Genomic DNA, 12,820 nt, shown 5'->3' with positions numbered 1-12,820 from the left:
GCTGACTTTGAGTCACTGTATATTTTAACGTCGCGCTTGTTTTTATCCACGTGGCTAGTCGCGTTCCGTAGTGCCATCAGTTCGGCTTGAAATACTGTGCAGTGGGGCGCCATCTTCATTTTCTTGCTGTTTATTTCCATTCCATCTTTCCATTCTGTCCAAGCGGCGCCCACTCCTGTACTTGTTTTGCTGCCGTCCGTATAGATTTGTGTGCCGCCGTGTCTTGCGATTTCTTCCGGATTTGTGAGCATCTTATAGTCAAGTTTTGTTTGTTTCGCCGGGTGTGGGAGATCCACATATCGCACTCTCTTCTCTAATTCCTCGCCCTCCTTCAGTATTTCCGTGCTGACTCCCCTTTTTATCTCGTATAAGGCAGCGGCTTCTTGAATACGTAGGTCTAGAGGAAGTATCCCGGCCAGTAGGGTTGCCGCGTGTAACGATGTCGTCCTATAAGTTTTGGCAATTTTTTGGGCAAAGCCCCTTTGCAGATGGTTTAGTTTTTTCCGTACACAGATTTTATTTGTCGCGGGAGCCCACACCGCGGCCGCATACATTACGATTGGTTCAATAACGGCAGTGTACGTGGTCGCGATAACCTCCTGGTTTAGTCCCCATTCGATCTTCGCGGCTTTAGCCAGCTGTTTATATATCTGAATGGCTTTCCGGCATACTCTCTCCACATGTCTGTTGAATGTGAGTCTAGAATCCAGATCAACTCCGAGGATTCGGATGTGGTTATCCATCTGTATCGGTACATTATTCATATTTAGCCGTGGGGTGTCATATTTTAGTTTGCGAGTCACCACCATGGCTTTGGTCTTGTGTGGCGCAAATTTCAGTTTGTTTAGGATACCCCATCTATGTATCCGGTTCAATGTTAGGTTGAGTTTCTGCTGGATCTCGCTACCGGTTTCTCCTTCCGCTATCAAAACGATGTCATCCGCAAAAGCCTGGACGTACTCACCACTATTTTGCAAGTCCTGGAGGAGCGGGTCCAATATTAGATTCCACATTGTTGGTCCCCCTATTGAACCCTGAACGCAGCCTTTGTTAGTAACTTTTTCAACCGTGTGTCCAGCGTAGGTTAATTTAATTTGTCTTTCATGTAAGTAACTATCCATAACTTTCCTTAGTTTTAATGGGCATTGTTCTTCTGCCAGGCGGACTCTAATTTGCGGCCACCAAGCGCTGTCAAAGGCGCCCTCTATATCGAGTGATACGATGGTTAGTATCTTCTTTTGTTTCAGCTTTGCGCGTATATGTGTGACTGCGTCATATAGGGCGTCCTCAGTGCTCCGCTGGGGCATGAATCCGTATTGGATTTTCGAGGTTTTCGGGACTAGATGCCACTTTAACCGAACGATTAGCATCTTTTCGTATACTTTACCTAGAAGAGGTAGTAAGCCTATGGGTCGATAAGACTTCGGGTTTGAATAATCGGCCTTACCCGGTTTGCGCAATACAATTATTGTAGCAATTTTCCACAATTTGGGGAAGTACCCTAGCTCCAGGCATTTGTTTAGGACGGTGAGGAATAAGTTAGGCGCCGCGTTTATCGCGTGCCAACTTATGTCCGCCGTTATGCCATCTTCTCCGGGGGCCTTTCTGGGGTTGAAACTGAGAGCGGCAGTTTCGAGTTCAGTCATTGTGAAAGGGGTATCATAGACTAAGTTATGTTCCTCTTTGTTTACTGTGTTTGCTCTTCTTCTTACCAATTCGTGGTCTTCAGTTTCATCCTCACTAGTATCTTCCGGGAAGAAAGTTCTTGCCAGGGTCTCCGCTGACTCCCTTTCACTAACATATCTACCGTCCCTGCAAAGTGGTATATCCTGGACTCTGGTCTCTGTACCTCTTATCACTCTATATATACCTTCCCACATTGTCTCTTTTTCCTGTTTCTCACAGAACTTCTTCCAGCTCTCAGTTTGGGCTTGTTTGATCCGGTTTTCATACTCTTGTTTTAATGTAAGGTATTCACCTACGACCTCTGGCCTTCTGCGTGCTGCGGCACATCTTATCCTCCTCTTTCTAGTCTCAACCTGTTTCTTGAGCACCTGTAGTTCTTCGGTCCACCAAGCCATTTTAGTTTTCTTCCCGGTTTTAATTTTTGGAATTGCTACATCACTTGATTTGATTACTACTTCTGTGAACTTTTCTACTATTTGTTCTAAGTCTTCAACTTTATTTAACTTTCTTACGACTTCTTCTGTTAACTGAAAATTTTCTATATTAAACAACATTTCTTCCTCGAACTTTACCCAGTTAGCTTTTTTACTATTGTAAATTTTTGTTTTACTCCTTCTATGAATTCCTTGATGTATGTTTGCATTAATTTTGAATAGTATGGCATTATGATCCGAAGAAACCATTCCGATGTCCACTCTCCAATCTTCGATCTTTCCCAGTAGGTCACTCGTGCACACTGTTATGTCTATGTGGCTGACTATTCTGGTTGCTCTCCTTATTACCTCAAATGTTGGTTGCTGCCCATCGTTCAGTATGTGCAGACCAAGCTCAGTTACCAGACTTCCAAAGGCTTGTCCTCTATTGTCTATTTTCGGGCTTCCCCACCACGGACTTTTGGCATTTGCATCACCTCCTAGGACTATTCTTCTCTTGAGCTCATTCACCGTTGTTTCCAGGTGCTTTAGATAGGGTTCTATATCCGCTGGGTCTGGTTCCATGTAGTATGAGATCAGTGCAATGCCAGACTCCGCCGTGGTCTTCAGTTTAATAGGCACTATATTGGTTGTTGTTAGTGCGGGGTATTGGATAATACCAATATCCTCGTCAAAAATCAACACTGCTGCCTTTATAACTTTACCTGCCGGAGGATTCTGGCACTGCACCACTCTCACTCCACTGTAATCTTTCACTCTGCCCAGGGCTCCAATGTATGGCTCCTGTACTAGAGCGACTGTTATTTTTCTAGATTGTGCCTCGTAAATAAGTTCGCTCATTGCAAGGCTTTTCCTTTGCAGGTTAACCTGCACTATTTTTATCGGTTTAACCTTTTGCTGGACCTTAGCAATAAGCTATTCTGCTTCTGGCCAAACTTTCCCACCTCTTCCTTACTGGACAATGCACGTCGAAGGCTCCGTGGTCTTGTCTCTCGAGACCAACCCTTTTGCAGTTTATACAGGTGGGTTTTTCATCTGCTTTATATTTAGGACATTTCTCCTGCATGTGGGTTCCTCCACAGTAGGCACAGGCACAGGCCAAATCGTCTTCTTCCGTGCAGTGCTTACGCCCATGGCCATATCCCAGACATTTCATACACTGCACCAGGGGGGACTGATCCCCAACCCACACCCTTTGAAGGTCCACATGCACTTTTCCTGCACTAGTCAAAGCTTGCCATAGTTTTGGTGAGACTTGAAGAATGACATGACCCTCGTGTGGGTTCCTCGCTCTGCGACGGTATTTTTCGGTCATCCTCCAGTCTTCTTCTCTTATGTGTTCTACTATTTTCCTATTTTGTGTTCTTATTGCCTGCTTTATGTCCTCTTCTGTATTGTAATTCAGCAAATTCTTAAGGATGATTAGTGGGTCTTTGTTTTCGACTTCTTTTACTTCCAGGTGTTCATTTTCACTCTCTAAGTTTTGCTTGAGTCTCTCCTTTTCCTCTAGATCTCTACATCCTATTATTACTTTTCCATTTTTGATCTTTCTTATCATATCCACTCTAATGCCTCCCTTTTTAACATTTGCGGCTTCCCTGATTCTATTTATTACTTGGTCTCCCGTTTCCTTTTCATTTCGTGGTGCTATTATCATGGAGTGCAGCTCCACACGTTTGTTCTCCATGTTAACACCGTGTTTTGCGTTGGTTGGCCTCTCGCTTCTTTCTTTTCCGCTCGTCACCACCTTGGCATAGGATCGTCTCTCCTCCAACACTTGTCTCACCACTGTTGTCTGTTCTTCTATTTTTTCTTCTAGTCTCTTTTCCCTTCTATTTTGTTCACTAATATTTTCTTGAAGTAGCTTAGTAATTTCCTCTAATTTTTTAGTCTCCTTCTCTAGTCTTATCAGCTGGTCATCCATCTCGTTTGATTTCGCCTGTCGTGTACTATCAATTTTATCATTGTCTTTTATTCTTTCTTCCTCGTATTCTTTGTCTTTCTTCTTCTCGTTTCCCTCCATTGACTGGGCCTCTGCTTCTTTGACTAGCTCACACAGTCGTTTTATAGCAGTGGTCACAGCTATTTTAATTTCGCCCTTTAAAGTACGAGCAGCGTCTAGTTGGACGAGGGCACTTTGTTGAACGGCTGTTGCCTCAGCAGCTTTGCTTTTATATGTTTTTGAGTTTATGTGGGTTCTCGCCTTCTTTTCCTCAATTGTTACCCCCTCCCACTGATCAATGCTCTTCCTGACACCAGCGGCCACTACGGATGTGTGTGCACTAAGCCTATCTTGTTTATTAACCTCCACGAATGTCGAGGGGTTTGGTTTGGTGGGTGTGCGCAACCCAAACATCCTAGTAGTCCTGTACTATATATAATAAATAACAATAGTAATAATTTACAGCACTGTCCAATAAGACGGGTTTATAAAAGTCAATCAAAAGGATAATCGATGTATACAAATATGTCAAATATGTATATATATAAAGTAGGTCTTGAAGTCTAATGTCTATTCCCAAAAGGGTGGTGTTAGACAGTCAATAAGTTAAACTAGACAATACTCAATTTCACTTTCTATAACTATAACAATACTTAACAGTTTTAGCTTAGTCTAAGGGTCTGTCCCCAATAGGGTGACAGCCGTCAGTTTGTCAAAGATTAGTTATACTTATTCTAGTAGCTGTCCCCAAAAGGGAACAAAAAAAAAAAAAAAAAAAAAGGTAAAAGTTATCTTAATTCTAACTTAATATTAAGTATATCGGGAAGGGTGAGCCCTGTGGGGATTTATGGGAGGGGACTGTGGATAAGGGGGGAATTATTATTATTTTCTTTATTTATTCATTTATTATTATAATAATAATAATAAATTAAAAAATTATAATAATATTATTATTTTTTTTTTTTTTTTTTTTTTGTTATAGGGATATTATCAATGTTGATAGAATGGGGTCAAAGTTTGGCTAGGACGCACCGTTCCCGAGATATGTACGCTTTCCTCCAGGATTCTTCCCGTCCCCGTAGCTCTTCTCCGGTTGGTCGACTCTTCAAGTTCGAAGCGTCGCTGAGTTTGGCTCGATGAGGGCTATCCAACGACGTATCGCACTCACTTTTATAGAAAAATCTCTGAACCGATCTTCATGCTGGAGGTATCATAGAACTCGGCTCGTTGACGGCTATCGAGAGAGATATTACACTTAAGTCAGAGGCCCGTATTTCTTCGACCACGTGCCACGTGCTTTTTTATTTTTTTCTGGTTTTCTCCCTTTTCCCGAAATTTTTTGAAATCAGCACATCTTAGGTGCAAACATAACAGCCGTTCCAAAACAGTGCACAATACACTCTCACTAATTAATTATCAAACTTAAATTCGCGTGTTATTTTACGATCGTTTTATTGCGCGGTGTAACACTACCTCACTCTTCGACTGCTCACAGCAGAGTCATTCATTTATATTTGTGACGATGAGTTTTCAATTTGGGAATTTATAATTTATCATCTACCATTGTGTTTATTTGACATCTAACAAAATAGCAGATTAAGGGCCTGTTTCACAATGTATGGATAAAGCGCCAAATAGCTATGCAACACATAAATTATTCGAAATATAAAAGTTCCGAATGAGATACTTGGCATTTCATGACAAATAGCGCTATCTGACAGTCGTGAAACGCTAAAATACTGTTTATCCTACAAATAAGTAAAAAATAGCTTATTTGGAACTTATCCGGACATTGTGAAACAGACCCTAACAATATCATGCTGTTGATAGACTATGATTTTTCTAAAAGGGATTGATGCAATTTTACAAAAATTGGTTAAATAAAGTTAAATTAGATAAAGTATAACAAAAGGCTTTTATTATCCTAGACATGAATAATACATTTACTTTATTCCAACTAAGATTTTTATTCTGTAATTGTTTTTCTTTATTGTTATTATATATGTTTGTTATTAATGGCTTCGGATCTCTCCAAATCAATTGTGGTAAGGACAAGAAAAATATGCGCGTAATAATGTGACGCGTAAACGAAACATGTGACGCGTAACCGAAAAAAGTGACGGTAAATTTTTATTTTCTTCATTAATAGACGATTCGTAGTTACCGGCAGTATGTTGCACCCTCTACTGCATGAAATTTATTGCGTCACCAATATCTCGAAAATTTATAAGGAAGGTTCAGTAATATAATGTTGCAAGGTTACGGTCGCTCATTTAAAGCCAAGGTGGTGAAAAATAAATTAGTTATTGTATGTACATTTACATACCTACGTACTTGTCTATTTGTATTCAAAACTCACACGGATTTAGTTATGAATTATTGGCAAACCAAACGAAGATATAATAAATATTTGACTTATAGATATAAGTGTAATCTGCGTGTTTGTTAGGCACACGTGTTTCCTCAAAGATTCACTTTCATCATCCAATGTGTCTGACACGAACAAAATACCATTTATTGTCCCGAAAATATACCTATTCCGCCCAGATATAAACTGAACACCAATTTGCTTTTAAAAATAAGGCATTTATAAACGCATAACGGACCAAATTGGAGTCTAAGTATGGAAACTGAATCAATTAGTTATTTATATAAAATCGATTCAAATAGTAAAGAGCAAAACTCTGACGTCATACCAACACGATAACCATAATAAATGAGCAGAGGTCCATTACTGTGTATACTTTTGGACTCATCTTAAATAATATTACTGACCCGGAGGGTGACGTCCACATAGAGGTAATTTCGGTTGTTATTGGCAAGGATCACAAACTCTTATGTTATTGCGGTCGTAGACGACCTCATTATTCGGAAAACATGTATGACTGTATTTCTTTATCAATACGTTATATAAAGGCCGCAATGGATTTAAAAACAGCTACCTAATTTGCCTGTTGGTAAAACTATAATTTAATATTGTGGACTAAAAATGAACAATTTGTGTTCAATCGTCACATAAATTTGTGTATTCTATATTGCGTTCATTAAATTAATGAAATATAAAAAAATTATAAAGTGTTTTCTACATCATATAGAAAATGATTGTTAATGAAAATATTTTTTATGATCGTTTGAAGGGGCCTCTGCACGAGCTACAATTTTAATGAAATAAATGACATGTTAATGCAGCAGATGGCTGAAAATTGTATTTCTCGGCAATATTTCAGCTACGGTAAATGGCTTATTATTTTGTCTTTACACGGTCTACAAACATAGCTTGGATAGAATCTATGGCTGCAAGGGCGGACGAACTCATATGCGTTTCAGCAGTTTACATTTTAGTTTGAGCAAAGTCAACAGAAAAATGTCCCCATTTCAGTAGGCGTGATACATTAGACATTTAAACGCTTAAAAATGACACAAAGAAAAGTTAACATTAGAAAAGCTATACCTGTTGTTACAAGATTAGCTATAATTCTACGAATTTTAGAACATTGAAAAAGGGATGCACTTAGGCCGTAAAGCGAGGCCACAATAATATGGTTAAGAAATATTGCAGTATTTTTGATAGCCATCCATTTTCCTATTCCAGCAGGGACTCTAAACATTCATCGGATATAAAAAAAAATAATTGGCATTAAATCTCGGCTACACAAAAAATATTGCCGAGTATTGCACAGTCTAGCCGTAAATGCTGGCTGATGCTGCCAGCCACACCCTTGCAGCTATACATTTTCGTTAAAACAGGCCCGTCCAGGAGCCCCTTCAGGAAAGCTTCTATCAGATACTAGAACATCGTAATTTACGTTAAGTTATCCTCGCTTTCAACCATTTTTCAAAGCGATTCAGACTAAGCCTAGTTACCTGGTATATACTATGTAGAAAACCCGTTATCAGGTGTTTTCAGGACTGGTGATATACTTCTGGTAAAGGAAAATTCTGGAGTAGGCTTTCTTGACATGTGACAAGCACGATGTGCGAGAGCTATAAAAAACATGAACGATCCTGAATTGTAATAACAATACACTAACTTTTGTTTGGGAACGATTGTTCCCAAGAATATGTTAGTCAATTCTGACTAGACTGCGATAAATGTACAAATAGTAAAGATAAGTGATTAATTACTGTGAGAATGTCAAGTGCACGATAATTTAAATAATAAGTGTGATTTCAGTGGAATTAATTTCCTCATAGATAAATTGTAAGTAAACCCTGAACAGATCTTTTTTATTAGATCCCCTAGCTCTTAATGTAGAATAATATTTGACTAACGCGAGTACTCGCTGTCCACGATTAGCAAAAAATACTCGATACGTCGAGTTATGTAAACAACGTAATAAAATCGCGTTTATGTCCGTTAAAATACATATGTTTTAATAATTCATCAGTTGCAAATGTTTATTTTGAGTAACATTTAATAAGTATTTTTAATAAAAAATAAATATCTTAAACCAAACTCGAATGAACTGTACTTTTTTGTGGAAACATCAAAGTTTATTTTTGAATGTATTCTAACGATAAAGTTTTATAGTAAGTCATTTTATATCGACTTTTTCGTAGTAGTAACAAACGTTAGTGTATGTTCAAAGTGTAAGGATAAAATCTAAGAAAATGTATGTATGTGATAACAAAGCAACGGAGGCAGCTGTATCAAAGCGACCTAACGGATCGGGCTTTGGATAAACTTACAATTTTATTTATATGTATTTTTAGTTCTCAGAGCATTGTTGGACTGAGGTAGTAGGTTCAATCCCAGGCTGAGCAGTGTGCATCCATGGACTTCCTCTTTATGTGCGCATTCAACATTCGCTCAACGATGAAGGAAAAGATCGTGAGGAATCCCGCTTGCTTCAGACCCCACGAAGTAAACAGCGTGTGTCAGATTTAGGAGGCACTTGCTTATTAGATTTACAAATGATCAAAAGGTTGTAGCACCACTAATTTACTGTTGTTTTACTTTTAGTTCTCTACTTTCGATAGTTATATAAAAGCATTTTTTAAATACGCCGCTGTTTTAGAATTATAAAGACATATTTATTGTTGAAATTTTTTGTTAACATGAATATAAGATAGTATGACAAGTTAAACCACTGATAGTACGTAATTAGCTGTAATTTAATTCTTCTTCGTGTACATCTTGTGGACTTTCTTCTATAAATAAACATAATATCGCAGATATCAGTTTATTACAGTATGTAACATTCGAATAGATAGATAAACAAAATAACCGCATAGTTAAAATTTAGATTCAAACCGTTTGGTCCTGGGGTCTGGTTGCAAATATAAATTGATAATTAGAAAGCTTTTAAAAGCTCGCAGCTTAACAGTTTGCTCTTCAATTAAAATAATATAACATGAGATACCTTTTCCAGAATTGTATAAAAATTAATCATTGATTAATTATTAATCGAAGTAAAAAAAAATATTGAATTTAAATTAATGTGACGTACATTTATTTTTTAAGCTAGCAATTCCAGGCGCAAACACTAAAGTAATCCAAACTCAGGTGCTTCAAGGAATTTGTTTGTTCATCGCAAAGGAAAATACTTACATCACGCCCTCCGGCCGATGTTTACCGAAACTACACAAGGGGATCGCCTTCAGGACGTGAAAACTTATTTTATGTGATTGATACGCGATAGTTTTTTACCGACTTATATAACAGATACTTTCTCTGACTGTTATTTTTATGTTCGTTTTTACTGATTTTAACTGTATTGATTAATTCTTTTATTATTTGATATCGGAACTGTGTAATAAAAACAATGTGGGATCTATCTGCATCTTCTACCGCATTTATGGAGAGTGTTCAGAGGAGTTGTTCAAACTAATACCTGCAGCTGAGTTTTATCATCGGACGTCAAGGCAGAATTCAAAATACGATCTGTATAACCTTGATGTCCGTCGTTCCACAACTAAGGGATTCTTAAGGCAATTTCTGACGCGCACCAACACGATGTGGAACCAGCTGCCCACTGAAGTATTTCCGAACCATTTCGACTTAGGGTCCTTCAAGAAAAGAGAGTACCGATTTTTAAAAGGCCGGCAGCGCGCTTGCGAGTCTTCTGGCAGTGCCAGTGTCCATGGGTGGTGGTGTCACTTAATATCAAGTGAGCCTCCTGTAATATAAAAAAAAATATCTATGGTTTTTGCATATAGTTAAAGATTAATTGAAATAGAAACGAATTTCAATGAAAAGTCAGTAATACAGGATTTTGTTGTTTGATTTATTTATTACACATGCAACAGTTATATAACAACTAATATATATAACTTTCGTTTACGTTTCGTACTTATTACGCATAGTCGATAGATTATTTTTGTCTAAAAGAACACTTGATATACCTATATACCTACGCCTAGAGAATTATTTCAAATTATTTAATGCAATAAAGTGCTCTGAAACCATTTAAAAAAATACTTCTTTCATTAGAGAAACATAAATATAGCATAATTTTCATATAAAGCTATTTTTACTGTTGGATTAACATTCACAATGTTCGCATGGTTTGTTTTCTAAACAATGCTAAAAATTGTAAAGAACTTAAATTATGTAAACAAAAACAGCTAAAAAATTTTACCGCAAGGAATTCCGTACAGGCGGTCATCTCGCGAACTTCAACCAAATTCCGTTTCGCGAACATTACCGCAATGACAGTGAGTTTTTCATTCATGTTTATTTAGGTCAAACTCCCAAATATGTACCTCTTCCGAATTCATGCCCTGTATAACATTCTGAATTTTCTAATTCCATTACTCTTTCTAGGTACATGAAGTTTACGTCTTCATCTTATCGTACCTTTTATTTGAAACGTTTCGTTTCCAAAAATGTTGTTTTGAAATTCTTAGCACGTTTAGTAGCACAAAATATTTGTTCACAATTTAATTTTTTATTCATAAACAATAATGAACCACAACATTTTATTAAAGACGACTGGCAAGAGACAAAAAATAAAATCGCTTTATACTTAATTACCATTACTAACTTTATATAATTATAACAAAGCGAGATATCTATCATACCCGTTACAAAATATTAAATGGCCTTTATAAATACATACAAGAATCATATGCAATAAAATCCCAAAAAAACGAATGAAACATGAATACATTCTGGAAATAAAACCGCAAAGGTCTCTTCACCCTCCAATACTATTTATTTTTGCATCAAAGCATGCAAACCGAACACATTAGATAAATGACTACGTGATCCAATAATGTAAGCAAACGGTTTGGTTTCTAAATTGCTTGAGTAAGTCGACCTGCCCTTAAGTATTGAATAATTCATACATATATGTGACGTATAATATTTAGATTCAGTTATATTAAAGTTCAGCCTCTGCCTTGAGAAAAAGCCACCGAGAAAGCTTGCTCGTTATTGAAGCTCCCTACTTTATGCGAAAAGCCCATTTTCATAACGGGGACTTCGCCACCTGCGAGCATAAACGACAATTTTCTTCGGCAATTGCTTTTATTACGCAATAAAAAAAACGAAAATTAAACAAAAGTTTATAAAACAAACCCTCTCGTTTATCCTTGCGATATCCAGTCCGCAGTTTGGTTGTGATATATTTCTTGGTATATCCGAGAACGTTTAACTAAAATATATTTAAGGGAATAAACGTGAATTTATATCATTATTTACAATAGTTAACTATTGATAATCGTAGTCTATTTATAAAATAAATAAAAGAAAGAAGAGACTGCAACCATGAAGAATTATATTTATACCATACACATGTAAAAGAAAACCTAATTGGGTATTTAAAGAAAAACACTTTTTTAACGGATTATAGATATGTATTATTATATTTAAACTTATAATTATTTGTACATAATTTTAAATTTAAACCGACGTTTCGCGTGCTTTACAGCGTGCGTGGTCACGGTGACTGAAGACAAAGGTGTTAAATGTCAAAAAGTATTACAGCTGCAGAAAATTTTGTGTTATCTGTATTTATTTCCCCGGAGTTGGTATCGACTAAAAGATGTAGGGTTTTTGCAGAAATTGCTCACGGTGTCCTCCAATTTCGAGTGTCAGTCCAGTTTCGGTGTCGAGCAATTTCTGCAAAAACCCTACATCTTTTAGTCGATACCAACTCCGGGGAAATAAATACAGATAACACAAAATTTTCTGCAGCTGTAATACTTTTTGACATTTAACACCTTTGTCTTCAGTCACCGTGACCACGCACGCTGTAAAGCACGCGAAACGTCGGTTTAAATTTAAAATTATGTACAAATAATTATAAGTTTAAATATAATAATACATATCTATAATCCGTTAAAAAAGTGTTTTTCTTTAAATGTGTAAAAGTTATGTAAATAAAAGACAATACTACCTAATTGGGTATTTTAAAGCTGGTATGTATTACAAAGCTATGACACATTGCCAAAATGCCAAGCGCAAGATGATTAATAAAATAGAGACCTAGAATACTTAACCTAAACAATTTTTTACATATCAATCGTACAGTTCGTATCACAAAATACTTATGATCTGTTATTTCAGCAACATCAAAAATTTATAATATATATTTTTAGGTTAGTTAGTTAGTTAATTAGTATTTAGTATAGTATAAATCTTTAATATTAAGTATAGTATAAGTATAACGACGCATAAAATCCCGATTCGTGATTTGATTTTTGTTATCGAATATCTATTTTATGACATAAACACCTAGAAAACCTTTCCCTAGAAATCCATTATTTATGAAATTTACCCCAAAGCTAAATACGTAAAAAGAAACGCAATCAG

This window comes from Pieris rapae, chromosome 12 (assembly GCF_905147795.1).
Source record: "Pieris rapae chromosome 12, ilPieRapa1.1, whole genome shotgun sequence".
Taxonomy (NCBI): Eukaryota; Metazoa; Arthropoda; class Insecta; order Lepidoptera; family Pieridae; genus Pieris; species Pieris rapae.
This window is presented reverse-complemented; position numbering follows the sequence as displayed.